At 46.0% G+C, this 16,441-nt stretch overlaps 1 long non-coding RNA gene across 1 annotated transcript; it reads left to right on the top strand.

Annotated features, from left to right (window-relative positions):
- The first annotated feature begins 4,212 nt into the window (after window positions 1-4,212).
- On the top strand, window positions 4,213-4,890 carry LOC142301648 (uncharacterized). The gene is made up of 3 exons (XR_012752859.1): window positions 4,213-4,276; window positions 4,357-4,513; window positions 4,642-4,890. It is a non-coding gene; the product is annotated as an uncharacterized LOC142301648 (long non-coding RNA).
- Window positions 4,891-16,441: the final 11,551 nt, after the last annotated feature.

Here is a 16,441-nt window from a genome sequence, read left to right as displayed (position 1 = left end):
GTAGCTGTAGCTCCGGCAGTCATGCCCGTGCAAAGTACCGACCCGGAGAAGGGAACCTCGCCGGTACTGGCGATTAACCAGAACATTACTACTCACCCAACGATTGTTATGGGCAGCCCGTCACCGTCCCGCGCAGCGACCCCCTCACCTCCGTCGGAAACTGAGGAGCCCAAGCCGGAGGCTGCAACAGCGGAGCAGCTCATCAGTCAGGAGCCTTTCTGGCGGCTGCGCCGACTACCCAGGCAGCCCCTGTCGGAATACATCCAAGCTCAGAGAGCTGAGTGGCAACGGGCCTACCACCCGGAATAAGCATCACGACCGGAAGATGGCGGGCCTGTTTTGTTTTGTTTTGTTTGCTGTCGGCGTGTTTAAGCCGGAGAAAGGTTTATGTTCAAGTTGTTGATTCCGGAGGGAGCCTGCTTGCTGGATTGAGCCGGGGGCTCCTCCGCGTCATTGAAAAAGAGGAGTTCCGTGTTCCTGCGTTAACCACCAAAGACCGGGAGCGCTGCTAAGCCTCCGGGCACACCAAAGACCGGGAGCGCTGCTAAGCCTCCGGGCACACCAAAGACCGGGAGCGCTGCTAAGCCTCCGGGCGCTGGACAGGTTCGCAGTTGATTGAACATGTTTTATGTGGTTTTAACAGTTGTAATTTTAGATTGGAGCCTGGCCGGGAGGCTCAGGTTAAAGAGGGGAGGTGTGTAAGGGGTGGGCAGACCCCTCACAAAGAAGCCTAGTTAACCCGGAAACGTTGTTAATAAAAATGTTTTATATTGTGCGCACGTATGTTGAGTCAGGGTACCCCCTAGTGGCCGGGTGGGACGGCTGTCACCACAGTAGGAAGGAGGAGCCGGCAGTTTAGGAGGGAAGAAAGTGTGTAACACAGGCAGTTGTCTCTGGGACAGGAAAGAAGAAGGAACAGCCAGGGGCAGAGTGTGGCAGCTGAAGTACAGGGAAGCCGGAGAAGACAGGAGCGGGCGGAACCTCGTAGGGTGAAGCAGTCCGGTGTGGGTCCGGGCTGTGGGTAGCCAGAAGTGGGAGCCGGGCGAAGTGAAGTAGTCAGGCAAGTCACCCACTTGAGGGAACGCTAGAGTAGACTTCCCCACAGCTGAAGGAAGCGCCATAGCATTGTGCTTTGTACTGCCAAGTGTGAAGAATTGCGAAGAATAAAACATGTTTGTTGTTTGCATTGACCCATGCCTGAAGAGTATTTGTGCGCCGGACAACACCTGCACCACCACACTCTGCCCCACCAAGGCACCTCCTGTCCCCCCAGTGACGGCGACGCCAGGGGTAAGCCTGTCAGCAAGGGCCACGACTACAAGGCCGGAGGCACCCCTGGCTCCCCGTTACACTAAGACAAGGAGCGAGAAGCCGGGGCTGATTGGGTGCAGGGCTCATATGACATAACAATGTTACGTGAACCCCAAGAGAGCAAGTGCCGACATCACGGGAACAACTTCAGCACGGGAGGTGAGTATAAGTGGTGTTAGTTTACTGGGGGCAAACATGCTTCTTGAGAAGAGGTTGTATGAGTAGTGGACAACCCCTTTAACTCATTCTACAGTCAGCAATAGAAAGTTTAACACACAGGTATAATAGAAGGTAAATGATGCACAATTTTTATTACTTGCATATAAGTAAAATATATATTTTATATTTAGTCATGTGACAATTCGCTTCTCTTTCTACTTCTCTGTGTTTCATTGAACATTGAGAGTTAGGAAAAGCAGCTTGTCAGCACGTAAATAAGTGCAAATCATATATGAATGAGTGGTCACATGACGACCATCCGAACTGCGGGGGTTGGGGTGGGGCGCCAAGCAGAATTCTTGCCAAAGGGGACAGAAAGGCTTTTTTTTTTTTATTTTAAGCAAAGGAAAAATCCAGCTCCATAAAATTCAAAGTTTATTTAGAAAAAAATTGTATAAAAAAAATTCAGTGCATCAATGATAAATGCTTTACCTCCAGTTTTTTCTACATAAACTTGAAATTTTATGGAGCTGGATTTTTCGGTCTATTCACGTGTGGTCACATGGTTTCCGTGCTCCATTGCACTTCCAGAACAAACATTAAACAGGTGAGCTGGAATTTTTTTTTTTTTACTCTAAGGCTACTTTCACACATCAGTTTTCTGTATTCAGGCACAGTCCTTTTTTTTCCTGATCCAACGGATCCTGAAAAAAAAGTGCAAACCGTATCCACCGGATCCGTTTTTTAACGGATCCGTTATGCCGGATCCGTTAAAAAACGGATCCGGTGGATACGGTTTGCATCCATTTTTGCATCCTTTTCGTCCGTTTTTTGGCTGGATCCGTTTTGTTAATTACATTGGAGCATGCTCAGTTTAGAAAAACGGATCCGGCGGCCGCATCCGTTTTTTACCGCATTACGCCGGATCCGGCGTCCATAGGCTTCTATTGTAAAACACGCCGTATCGCGCCGGATCCGGCGCGATGCGTTTTTTTTTGCCGGACAAAAAAAGTTGCAAGCTACGTTGCCTCCAGTCGCCGCTTTAACTAATTTTGCCGCATCCGGAAAAAAACGGATGCAACGCAAAGCCATCCGGTACAATCCGGTAACAATGCAAGTCTATGGGGAAAAAACGGATGCGGTACCGGATCCGTTTTACCCGTTTTTTTCCGGATTGAACCTGATGGCAAAAAACTGATGTGTGAAAGTAGCCTAACGTTTTTTTGCCCCTTAAAAAAACCGCATTCTGCCGGATCCGGTACAATGCGGCATTGTATACAATGGTTGTCTATGCATGCCGGATCCGGCGCAATGCGGTTTAAACCGGATGCGGTGACCGCATCCGGTTTGGTAAACAGAGCATGCGCAAATTTTTTTTTTTTCATCATCACAAAACTTATAAAAGGATCCAGCACATTCTACACACCTCCTGCCGTTCGTTCCTGACTTCAAGTTCTGCTGTCCTCCAGTCCAGTGCTCCAGGGAAGAGGTAATGTCCACAGTACTGTCCACAGATCACTGTTGTGAGCTGCGTACATGTACTTAGACATTTTTTTTTTCTTTTTTTACAGGTGCAGTGTTTCGGTCACTTTGGTCCATCCAGTCGGTGTGTACGTCTGTCCTGTTGTGCATTTCTGTGGAGGAGAGTGTTCCTGAGGTAATGTCCACAGTACTGTCCACAGATCACTGTTGTGAGCTGCGTACATGTACTTAGACATTTTTTTTTTCTTTTTTTACAGGTGCAGTGTTTCGGTCACTTTGGTCCATCCAGTCGGTGTGTACGTCTGTCCTGTTGTGCATTTCTGTGGAGGAGAGTGTTCCTGAGGTAATGTCCACAGTACTGTCCACAGATCACTGTTGTGAGCTGCGTACATGTACTTAGACATTTTTTTTTTCTTTTTTTACAGGTGCAGTGTTTCGGTCACTTTGGTCCATCCAGTCGGTGTGTACGTCTGTCCTGTTGTGCATTTCTGTGGAGGAGAGTGTTCCTGAGGTAATGTCCACAGTACTGTCCACAGATCACTGTTGTGAGCTGCGTACATGTACTTAGACATTTTTTTTTTCTTTTTTTACAGGTGCAGTGTTTCGGTCACTTTGGTCCAGCCAGTCGGTGTGTAAGCGAGGCCTGTAATAAAAAAAGAGATGTCGTCTTCTGGTAGCCCGCCCTCCGGTTCACAAACTGAGGTATATATTTTTTTATTTTTTGGTGTTTTTTTTTTAAAAAAAAAAATTCTTTTTTAAATAAACGACATTTACACAGGTGGCAGAAACATCACAGGAGATGCTGCCAGAAGAGGACGGAAGGGGTGGAGAAATACACGGAGCGGGCGGTCATAGTGTAAGTTTCATACAGGAATTGTTTACCACAGCACAACAAACACATAAGTAAATAATTTTTTTTTTTTTTTCACTAAAGGCTTCAACTTCTAGGGCTCACGATAGAGCTCCCCCAAGACCGTCCCAGGGTCGTCGTCGAGGTGGCGGTGGTCATAGTGTAAGATTTTTTTTTTATTTTTTTTTTTTTTTTCATGTCTGTGTGAATTTCTGTCTAATTTTTTTTTTTTTTAATTTCTTTTTTCTTTCTTTGAACAGGCATCACAGCGTGCTCCCGATTCTGACGGTGAGGAGGCCGGATTTATCAACATCGACCTCCTCATCGATGAAGTTAGAGAGAGGGAGCCGCTGTGGAACATGGCTGACTGCCGCCACGCTGATTCGATCGTAACCCGTCGACTCTGGGACGAGGTATGCCACGCAGCGATAGAAGGTTGGGGGGAGCTCAATTCTCGTGGCCAGAAGAAAGCGCGTAAGTATTCACAGTTCAGTAGGTTATGCTGCAGGATGTAATGTGTTGTATACTAACCACTTTGTGCTTTCCACTTTCAGGTGACAAACTTCTGAAGCGGTGGCGGTCTATCAGGGATCGCTTCAAAAAGGAGTTGAATCAAGAGATGCAGGCCCCGAGTGGATCCGGAGGACGCAGATCGAAATACCGTTACTTTAGAGCGTTGTCGTTCCTCCGGACAACTATGGTGTGCAGAAGGTAAATATTCCCCACAATATGTACAAAGTATAATATTTTATGTCTGATTTTTTTTGCCTTTTTTTTTAGTCAGTGCCAATGTATAGCAATTAAATTAATTATTGTTTTGTTTTTCCTCTTTTTAACAGCACCGTCTGCAGCACTCAGGAGCCTGCATCGAACCCGACAGGAGCGATCCCTGAACAGTCCGCCACTGGGGAACACAGGCACAGACCCCACCCATCTGAACCTTCCCTTCCATCTACATCTGTCCCATCCACCTGCGCTGGAGCTTCCCGTGAGACTTCATTACCTGAAGCTGCTGGTGACGAGATAGCTTTTCCCCTACCCCACCCCTCTGACACTGCTGCCCTCAGTAGAACACCTTTGGGTTCTGGGCGTCAGCGTCATAGGGGTCAGGAAAAGAACTATGCGCCAGAGTTCTTGCATCTAAATGCAGCCTTCCAGAACGCCATTAAATTATTAGCCGAACAAAATAGTTCTGGTTTTAGCTTCATAAAGGCCAATATGGATAAAAATACACACGAATTGTGCACGCGTCTGGACAGGCTGCATTTAGATGCAAGTAAATCACCCAATCATTGTTTTTTTCAAGCCGTACTAGAGCGCATGGAAAAGCTATCTCCTGACCAGCAGATGCATGTAATGCAAGCCACACGGCAGGCTCTGGCGCAGGTTTCCTCCCAACCACCTCCACCCACCCCTCCTCCAGCACCTGCCCCCCCTCCAGCCATTGTCCCTACTCCCCCTGCTGCCCAGTACCAGCCTGCTGCCCAGTACCAGCCTGCTGACCAGTACCAGCCTGCAGCCCAGTACCAGCCTGCGGCCCAGTACCAGCTCCCAACCACATCTGCCCCTACACTTCCTACCCACTACCACATCTCGCCTTCCACACCCATCATGACCCCAACTCAAGCCACTAATTCACCCGCCACCTCTTCTGTCTCCCAATCCCTCCACTCCACCCCTCAATCCTTACCAAATCCCATCCCATCTCCTGGTTTCCCTCTTGGTTTCTCAACCACACCTTCACCTTCTGTTACTTCCCCACCACCACCACCAACACCACTTTCCACCCTCAATACTCCAACTGTGCGTGTGTTCCCACCTGTCAGCCCCTCCAGTACTATCTCCACCCCAAGCCCAAGATATACAAATTTATAATTTATGTATGTAATAAAAAATAAAAGTTTTTTGTTGAAAAGTATTTATTTGTTCTTGTTTTTTTTGGGGGGGAATATTATTTTGCAAGTTAAGTTAATAATAAGGTAATACAAAAACATAACATGTTGTAATTTGACGGTGTAAAATTTACAAATTTTTAAAGAGATTCAAAGATTAAAATTAACAAGGTTAACAAGATATATTTTAATTTATTTTTAACTATTTTTATTTGTTATAAAACTAAAGAAAAATCTTATACCATTTGATCTTGCCAATCTACTCTACCTTCTGGGGACACGAAATAGTCAGCATATTTGTCACGTATTGTTGAACAGGCAACACTACTCCTAAATCCAGGACTGGTGTAGTCAGTCAAAGAGGTGGCTTCCAAACTCTGGTCATCCAAGGACAAAGGTTCCTTTGTTAAAACAAAATTGTGCAGTACCACACATGCTTTCACTATTTCATCAACAGTTTCAATGTTTAAATTAATCGCTGTTAACAACACTCGCCATTTGCTGCTTAGTATCCCAAAGGAGCATTCCACCATTCTTCTGGCTCTGGATAATCGGTAATTATATATTTTTTGTGTTTGCGTCAATCCACGGCTTGCATATGGCTTTAATAGATGTTGGGAGAGTTGAAAGGCTTCGTCGGCCACAAAAACAAAGGGCATTGGGGGCTCACATGTGCCAGGAAGAGGTCTTGCAGGAGGGAAATCAAAAGTATTCCCATAGATTCGCCGCCCCATTGGGGACATTTTAAAGACCTGAGAGTCATTGGATCTCCCATATGCGCCAATGTCCACTGAGATAAATTTGTAGTCCGCATCCGTTATTGCCATTAGGACAATTGAGAAATACTTTTTATAATTGTAGTATTCTGACCCCGAAGCAGCAGGTTTCACAATTCTTATATGTTTGCCGTCCACTGAGCCAAGGCAATTTGGAAACTGACAAATGTTGTAGTATTGTTCGGCAATTGCAAGCCATCTGTCCCTGGTGGGCTGGGGGATGAAATCCTCATGGAGGCAATCCCACAAGGCTTGGCAAGTGTCTCTAATGATTCCCGAGATGGTGGAAATTCCTAGTCGAAACTGGTAGTGAAGGGACGAAAGCGACTCTCCAGTTGCAAGGAATCTGTAAAGGAAAGACAATAATTATAAAAAAATAATAGCAAACACATTACAGTTAAAACTCAATTTAACAGGAGGATACAATTTAAAAAAAAAACTTACCTAAGCGTAACCAGCAAACGCTCCTCGGGTGTTATAGAGAACCGGCTGTAGGTGTCCGTTTTACGTATGTTGTCCGCAACAAGGCCAAGGAGGACGTCAAAATTATTCACTGACATCCGGACATAGCTTGTGAATTTTTCATCGTTTCCACGGAGCTCCAGGTATAGGGTTGAAAACACCCCACGTGTCAGTCTCTGGGCAGTCAGGGGATGGATCCAAAAGCGTCGATGTCGCTGACGCCTCAGTCGCTGTCGCTCCTTTTCTCTGACGATGATAGCCAAGCGATTTGCCTCAAATATAAAATCTGCAGTGATCTTTGTGATATTTGCAAGAATAACATCCATGGTTTCTGCTTGTCTTCATTCTGTAATATATGCTTCAAAATACTGTATATATACTATATTTTCCCAATAGCCAATCAGAATACGGAACGCGTTAATTGTTTGTTTAGTGTTTAAAAAACGGATCCGTAAAAAAACGGACATAACGGATGCAAAACGGATGCAAACCGGACCCACCGGATCCGTTTTATTCCGGATCCGTCCCCAACGGATCCGCTTAAAACCGGATCCGGTGGGTCCGGTTTGCACAACAAAACCGGAAACGTTGCATACGGAAAAAAAAAGGACTGTACCTGAATACAGAAAACTGATGTGTGAAAGTAGCCTTATCTAAGGGGGATTTTTCCAGCACTACCTCCAATAGGTGGCACTGGAAGATAATTTTCTTTGTTCTGGGAGGCTATTTTTCCCCATATAGCACTGGCAATAATACTATTCTTCCATGAGAACCAATAACCAAGCAAAAACCAAGATCATTTAAAAAAAATAAAATGCATTACCATTGAATTTCCCACTGTCCCATCTATTGTATTTCTATGCAGAGGATAAAGAAAGCGGCACACTCCTCTTTTACACTATTCAAGTCATTTCTCCCATGCCATGGGACAACAATCGCTATTATGACCTGTGACAGTCAGTGACCCCTGGGTGTTTGCTGTAATCTCTGATCTCCAGCTATTGTGGACAGACTGAACCATGGAGAGATTCACGGCTGAGATTTCCCATGCACAGGGGAAGCACTCTACACACAGAAATAGCAAGAAAAGTTCCTGCAAGGAAACCGGCCGTGCCGAACGCGTCCTCGGTTTCCTTTTTTCCCAGCTTTGCAGGTTCTGTAGAGGAGTAGCGATCAGATGTTGGCTTTGTTTTCTTACCTTTCAATTTTGATCATTAACATCTATTTGCTTATTAAGCAATTTATCAGGAAATGAGAAAAACATGAGGGAAGGTCTTCTGTGTCACATCTCCTATAGTTGTCTAAGGCCCCCTTCACACGTCTATGCAAAACACACATTTTGCACGGACTTGGTGAAGGTGCGTATGGCCCTGTACCATGATCTTGGAACACATGTGTTCTCCATGTGCTTTCTATGATAACACAAGGAGAGCAGGAACTTTTTACTCACCTGTACCCTGCGCTGCTGCTTCCGGATCCACGGTGCAGTGAATATGCAATGAGCATAAACAGCGGGCACGGAAGCAAGTGACAGCAGCGCTGGAGACAGGTGAGTATAGAAAATAATTTTATTTCAAAGTCACATGTTTACCGGTATGTGTCACAGTGATGTCACACGGATCACATTAGTGTGAGGGTCATGTGACATCAGTGCTGCCAGTGAAAAACAGACTTGTCTCCATCCGGAACGCACAGATACACGTGTGCGCCACAAGGACACGTCTGTGAAAAACCATGGATATGGGCAGAGACCCATTAGTTTTAATGGGTCTATGTATGTCCATGCACGTGTACGTATGAAAATGGACATCATACGTACCAGAATCATGGACGTGAGAAGGGGGCCTAAGTCAAAATTCTAACCATGAGTATTTGGTGAGGTTTATCTGCAGCATTTCTACACCTAGTTAGGTTATTAGAAGGTTTTTTTTTATTCATGCATTTTTATTGCGGTTTTTTGGCGCTGCAGTTTTTGTCTCTTTTTGACATGTCATGTTTCAAATAAAGCTGCGTTGGTATTTGGCTTTGAAAAAACTTTATTGATATAGTTGTGTGTGGATTTTTATGTGTTTTTGCAGCGGAAATGCAGTAATAAAAGCTTATTTTACCTACAGATTTTCTGCATCTAATGCAATGCTATGGGGAAAATCTTTACATAAAACTCAACATATCCAAAAAAGAAATTGGCATTTTGTGGACTTCAAGAACGAACAGTAGGGCAGTTTGCTCAATGTAACAAAAAAGAAAAGTGGTAGATTTCTTTAAAGCCCATCCATTCTGAAGGAACTGTAAGGCCACGCTCACAGCTTCAGTATTGGGTGAGTTTTTTTACCTTAGCATCTATAAGGCCACATGCATGCACTGAGTAGTGAGTTTTTTACCTCAGTATTTGTAGAAAAAAACAGCAGTGGGACAATGAGAGTAAGGCTATGTGCGCAGGTATTCAAAGATTACCGCACCCGCGGTAAAAAAGCACGGCAAACCGCACCCGAAAACCGCATGCGGTTTGCTGCGGTTTTACCACGGTATTGTTCGCGGTATTGCCGCGGTTTTGCTGCGTGCGGGTTGGTATGTGCTTTATTGCATTCAATGCAATAAAGCACATTGAAAAAAAAAAAAGTCATTTCATTCTGAGATAGAGAAATAGACAGAATAGATAGAAGAATAGATAGATAGACAGACAGAGGGATAGATAGAGGGATGGATAGATAGAGGGATAGATAGTCCCTGTGAGCACACTCTGCATTTCTCACGGTCGGCAGTGAGTTCACATTACCGGCCGTGGGAAATGACCGGTAATTACCTCTGCTGTCTCGCTGCGAGGCTGCATTCAGCAGTGTCTGTGTCAGTCGCGGCTAGATGCAAGCATCGCAGGACGCCGGAGCTGTGGATTACGTCGGAGCTTTGTTTCGGGAGGGGTTAATAAAAGGGTGAACGAGGCTTATTTGTGTTTTATTTAAAATAAAGGATTTTTCTGTGTATTTTTTCACTTTACTTACGGGTTGATCATGTCAGCTGTCTCATAGACGCTGTCATGATCAAGCCTGGAGTTAATGGCGGCGATCCGCCACCATTAACTCCTTGTATTACCCTGACTGCCACTGCTACACGGCTGCAGGAAGAGCCGGGGACACTCCGGTACTGCCGCATAATGGATGCGACAGTCCCGGGGCAGCTGCAGCTGATATTCTCGGCTGCGGAGGACATTAACCCTGCCCCTCGCTCTCGCTAGCCTGAGAAATCCAGGCCGCCGCTGTGTGCTTACCTCGGCTAGACGGTAAATATACAGCGGAGCCCACGTGTTTTGTTTTCTATATTTCCGTTTGCTTTCTATGTGTGTTCTATTTGTCTGTGTCTGTGATCTATGTCTGTGATGTCTGTGTGTGATGTGTGTGTGTGTTTACTCTCTGCTCCGCTTCCTCTTCCTGTAATGACATCACTTCCCTGCAAAACCGCAGGCAAGCGATGTACATTACCGCAGGTAAACCACGAAATACCGCAGGGAATAACGCAGGAAAACCCAGTGAACCGCACAGAATTTGCTGCCTGCGTTATTCCCTGCGGGATTTCACGATTACATTGGAGTCAATGGAGTTAAATCCCTCAGTGACGTGCGGAAAATAAGTGACATGCAATTGTTTTTCAATCCCTCAGCAAAACATGCAGCTGTCAAAATCCGCCTAGTGCGCACAGGATTTTTTTTCCCCATGTTTTGCTGGTGATTCACTGCAGAGATGTTATGAACATTTTCTGCAGCGAAACATGCAGCAAAACCGCAGGAAATCCGCGGCAAAATCCGGTAAGTGCGCACAGGGCCTAAAAGTACAATAGAGACACGGCACCATTTCTGTATTTATCACCCACTCCTGGTTTTGGCTACAAATACTGAGGTAAAAATCTCCCCAAATACTCAACGTGTGCACGTGGTCTTACAGATACTGAGGTAAAAAAAAACCTTACCAAATACTCAGCATGTGCATGTTGCATGTCATTGACCAAATTCTAATGAAAATCTGATCCTGCAAGACTATGTGCCCTGTGTCTCTGCACTGAGCCCACAGTCCAGGTATCATGTATGCCTATGAGACTGGTGAGTTCCCGTCAAAAAAACAGTGATGTATCCAGATACAGTGATCGCTCACTCAGACTGCGAATATCGGACTTGTGAAAATTTCTATATAAAGATCTGTACAAAGAGCGTACATACCAAGTCCAGTACATAGAGGTAGACCATGTGGCGTCCATTGTTCTCCTGTAGGGAGGGGGCCCAGACCTGAGTGGTCCTATATACGTGTGTGGAGGATACCCTTTCTTATATAAATGCCATTGACTTATACATTCCAAGTAGCAAACACTTTCTAGTGTATTAAAAATGTAGTATTAATCTGCAAAATCTGTTCTACATGTTGATTTCCGCAGACAAAAATCAACTGGAGGTCTCCATCGATTCTTCACCACCAGATGTAGGACAGCTGCTCCTACTGCTGAGCCATGCATTATAGATAAGGCTGGAATTAGCTTTTCTATCTCCAGTCGTAATGATGTGATTTTATTCACTGGTGGAATTCACAAATAGCTATCATGTTTACATACAATCCCAAGTGCAGTGTTCTTATCTTTCTTCTACAAAATTCAATATTTGTTTTACTTCTTGTGTCACATTTAAGGGTACCTTCACACTTTAGCGACGCAGCAGCGATCCCACCAGCGATCTGACCTGGTCTGGATCGCTGCTGCGTCGCTACATGGTCGCTGGTGATCTGTCAAACAAGCAGATCTCACCAGCGACCAGTGACCAGCCCCCAGCCAGCAGCGACGTGCAAGCGACGCTGCGCTTGCACGGAGCCGGCGTCTGTAAACTGCAGACACTGGTAACTAAGGTAAACATCGGGTATGGTTACCCGATGTTTACCTTAGTTACCAGTGCACACCGCTTCGCTTAGCGTGTGCAGGGAGCAGGAGCCGGCACTGGCAGCGTGAGAGCTGCGGAGGCTGGTAACGAAGGTAAATATCGGGTAACCACCTAGGTTACCCGATGTTTACCTTGGTTACAGCTTACCGCAGGCTGTCAGACGCCGACTCCTGCTCCCTGGACATTCAGGATTGTTGAGGGGGCTTTACACGCTGCGACATCGCTAATGCGGAGTCGTTGGGGTCACGGAATTTTTGACGCACATCCGGCCGCATTAGCGATGCCGATGCGTGTGATACCGATAAGCGATTTTGCATCGTTGCAAAAACGTGCAAAATCGCTAATCGGCGACATGGGGGTCCATTCTTAAAAATCGTTACTGCAGCAGTAACGAAGTTGTTCCTCGTTCCTGCGGCAGCACACATCGCTGCATGTGACGCCGCAGGAACGAGGAAGCTCCCCTTACCTGCCTCCCGGCTGCTATGCAGAAGGAAGGAGGTGGGCGGGATGTTACGTGCCGCTCATCTCCGCCCCTCCACTGCTATTGGGTGGCGGTTCAGTGACGCTTCAGTGACGTCGCTGTGACGCCGCACGGACCGCCCCCTTAAAAAGGAGGCGGTTTGCCGGTCACAGCGACGTCGCCGGACAGGTAAGTATGTGTGACGGCTCTGGGCGATGTTGTGCGGCACGGGCAGCGATTTGCCCGTGTCACGCAACAGATGGGGGCAGGTACCCACACTAGCGATATCGGGACCGATATCGCAGTGTGTAAAGTAGCCTTTGCTCTCTCGCTGTCACACACAGCGATGTGTGCTTATCAGCGGGAGAGCAACAATAAAAAAATGAACCAGGGCTGTGTGTAACGAGCAGCGATCTCACAGCAGGGGCCAGATCGCTGCTCAGTGTCACACACAGCGAGATTGCTAATGAGGTCACAAAAAACGTGACTCAGCAGCGATCTCAGCAACGATCTCGCTGTGTGTGAAGTACCCCTAAGATGCAGATTCTCCTGAAACCAACTTTACATTGTTTGCATTGTTGTAGATTTTTTTTTATTCTTGATAAACCCTTAGTAATAAAAAGAAAAAAGAATTTCACTAAAATCGTCAAATAGTGTAGGGCTGTGTCTAAGGGCCTAAGCCTGACACTTACAAATGGTGGTGTGGACCAGGGATACAAATTATAGAAATAGCGTTAGTTTGGGGGCAACAAGAAGGAGCTGGAAGAAGAGCAAAAGGTATTATAGAACATCTGGAACGAGCAGGACGATGGCAGATGTTACAAGAAATTAAATTGGCTATAAAGGAACAAAAAAAAACAACTGCCCATTTTATTGGGGACCCCAATGAATAAATATAAATTGTGGTTCACGCATATGCATTTTTTTATATTTAAAGGGAATTTTTTTCCCTATTGGCGCTTGTTTGTCACATTGTTTTTTGTTTTTTTTTGCCTTCCTCTGGATCAACATGTTAGGCTACGGGTTGAACTAGATGGACTTAGGCGGGCTTTGCACGTTGCGACATCGCAAGCCGATGCTGCGATGTCGCACGCGATAGTCCCCGCCCCCGTCGCAGCAGCGATTTCTTGTGATTCCTGGCGTAGCGAACATTATCGCTACTCCAGCTTCACGTGCACTCACCTGTCCTGCAACGTTGCTGTGGCCGGCAGCCCGCCTCCTTCCTAAGGGGGCGGGTCGTACAACGTTACAGCGACGTCACACGGCAGGCGGCCAATCAAAACGGAGGGGCGGAGATGAGCAGGATGTAAACATCCCACCCACCTTCTTCCTTCCGTATAGCCGCCGGTGGCAGGTAAGGTGATGTTCCTCGCTCCTGCGGCTTCACACACAGCGATGTGTGCTGCCGCAGGAACGAGGAACTACATCGTACCTGTCGCGGCAGCGTAATTATGAAACAGTCGGAGCCTACACCGATGATCCGATAACGACGCTTTTGTGCTCGTTAATCGTATCATCTAGGATTTACACACTACGATGTCGAGAGTGACGCCGGATGTGCGTCACTTTCGATTAGACCCCACCGACAACGCACGTGCGATGTTGCAACGTGCAAAGCCGCCCTTAGAGTCTCCCTTCAACCTTAAAAACTATGATACTATGAAAGGCATTTTCCAGTATCGGAAAACCCAGGTCCTCAGGCACAGTTTTCATAATACAAAAACAAAACAAAACTGTTCTTTATCACCCCTCTAGGGTCCACCACTGGGTTTCCGTCACTGCTGCCAGTCTCTGTGTGCAGTGCTAACGCCATGTTAACAGTGCTGTACCTTATCATTGAGCTCAGTGGCTTGTACCGTCTACACGGGCAGAGCTGCTGAGATCAGGTATTGGCTGCAGTATTATTGAAATTACGTCAGCGCTGCAGACAATAAAAAAGAGTGGCAGCAGTGGAGGACGCCCAGTGGTGGACCCAGTGAGTGCATACAATTACAGAGACTGGTAGCAGTTTGCAGAGACCCAGTGGTGGACCTGGTCAGTGCATACAATAACAGAGTGGCAGCAGTGGCAGAGGCCCAGTGGTGGATCCGGGAAGTGCAAATAATAACAGAGACTGGCAGCAGTAGCTGAGACCCAGCAGTGGACCCGGTGAATGCAGTCAATAACAGAGACAGCAGCAGTGGCGGAGACCCAGCGGTGGATCCAGTGACAGCATACAATAACAGAGAGTGGCAGCAGTTGCGGAGACCCACTGGTGGACCTGGTGAGTGCATACAATAACAGAATAACAGAGAGTAGCAGCAATGGCGCAGGCCCATCGGTGGAACCAGTGAGTGCAGACAATAACAGAGAGTGGCAGCAGTAGTAGAAACCCAGTGATGGACCCACTGAGTGCACACAAAATAACAGATACTGGAACTAGTGGTGGATCAAGTGATTGCATATAATTACTGAGACTGGCAGCAGTTTGAGGAGACCTAGCAGTGAACCCAGTGACTGCAGACAAAACAGAGACTAGCATCAGTTGCGGAAACCCAGCTGTGGACCTGGTGAGTGCATACAATAACAGAGTGGCAGCAGTGGAGGAGGCTTAGCAGTGAACCCAGTGAGTTCAGGCAATAACAAAGACTGGCAGTAGTGGCAAAGACCCAGCGGTGGACCCGGTGAGTGTAGACAATAACCGAGACTGGCGGCATTGGTGGAGACCCATCGGTGGTTGGACCTGGTGAGTGCATACAATAACAGAGAGTGGAAGCAGTGGCGGAGGCCCAGTGGTGGAATCAGTGAGTGCAGACAATAAAAGAGAGTGGAAGCAGTAGCGGACACCCAGCGGTGGACCCGGTGAGTGCAGACAATAATAGAGACTGGCAACAGTGGTGGAGAACTAGCATTGGACCCGGTGAGTGCATTTAATAACAGAGACTGGCAGCAGTAGCGAAGACCCAGTGGTTGACCCTGTGAGAGCAGACAATAACAGAGACTGGCAGTAATAGCGAAGACCCAGCGGTGAACCTGGTAAGTGCAGACAATAACAGAGACTAGCAGCAGTGGTGGAGACCCAGCAGTGGACCTGGTTAGCGCTGATAATAACAGACATTGGCAGCAGTGGCAGAGACTCAGCGGTGGACCTGAAACGTGCGTCGGAGTTTAGCAGCAGGCAGCTACACTTCACCACTCACTAAGGTTATTCGTTATTCGTTGAAATCATTCAATTGATTTGTTATTATATGTTATGGTCAGCATTTGGGAATAATCCATATATTTTGCATAAATTTCCATCTCAATATACTGGACTGTTTTGGGAAACTCTCCTTGCACTGCCATATTTTTACTTTTATAATACAGTTCCCAGAATCTCTACATCTTTGTATGCACTTTTTCATAGACCATTTGGATTACCTATAGTGATATAGTTGGTTTTGATTGTTTATTCTGTCTGCTGCTCTTTGGGATATCCTTGTTGGGATTTTATATATTTTGATCATGTTTTAATATAATTCTAATAAATATTGAAGTTGTATTCACTTGATTGTTCTTGTCACTATTTTCTTTATGGTGACTTTGCATTCACACTAAGGAATTTTTGATTTGTAAGTAGTACATATACGGTGACCTTTGAGTTTTTTGATTATTAAAAATGGAGTTTTTTGATTATTAAGAACAGAGACTGGCAGCAGTGGCGGAGACTCAGTGGTGGACCCAGTGAAGGTGAGTAAAGAACAGGTTTTTTTAAGTAACTGAGTAATGAGAGGGGAGGTTTCTGAACGGGAAATCTTATTTAATTTTTTTAACCGTTGTGGGTTTTGTAGTGTGCCAGTGCATTTACTGGATATATACGGGCACATGGTAGAATTAGCAGCCAGATGCTTCTGGATTTTGCTGGTAGATGAACAATGCAGTATTTGTATCTTATTCTTGACGTTTCGTCATATTATGGGAAGTTATTCGTTGACATTAGGATCAAAAGTGAGATTAAAAAAAGATGTTTTTGTCATTTCTTGTATGATATCATTGTCGCCACCTGCTGAGATGACACTGTGACACCACGAAAGTCATGATGTAATTTCCCTATTGTATTCTCGGAGGAGCAATATACATCTAACACATCTAACACATCCTGTTATGTCAGAGATTCGC

This window comes from Anomaloglossus baeobatrachus, chromosome 1 (genome assembly GCF_048569485.1).
Source record: "Anomaloglossus baeobatrachus isolate aAnoBae1 chromosome 1, aAnoBae1.hap1, whole genome shotgun sequence".
Classification (NCBI taxonomy): Eukaryota; Metazoa; Chordata; class Amphibia; order Anura; family Aromobatidae; genus Anomaloglossus; species Anomaloglossus baeobatrachus.
This window is presented reverse-complemented; position numbering and strand designations above follow the sequence as displayed.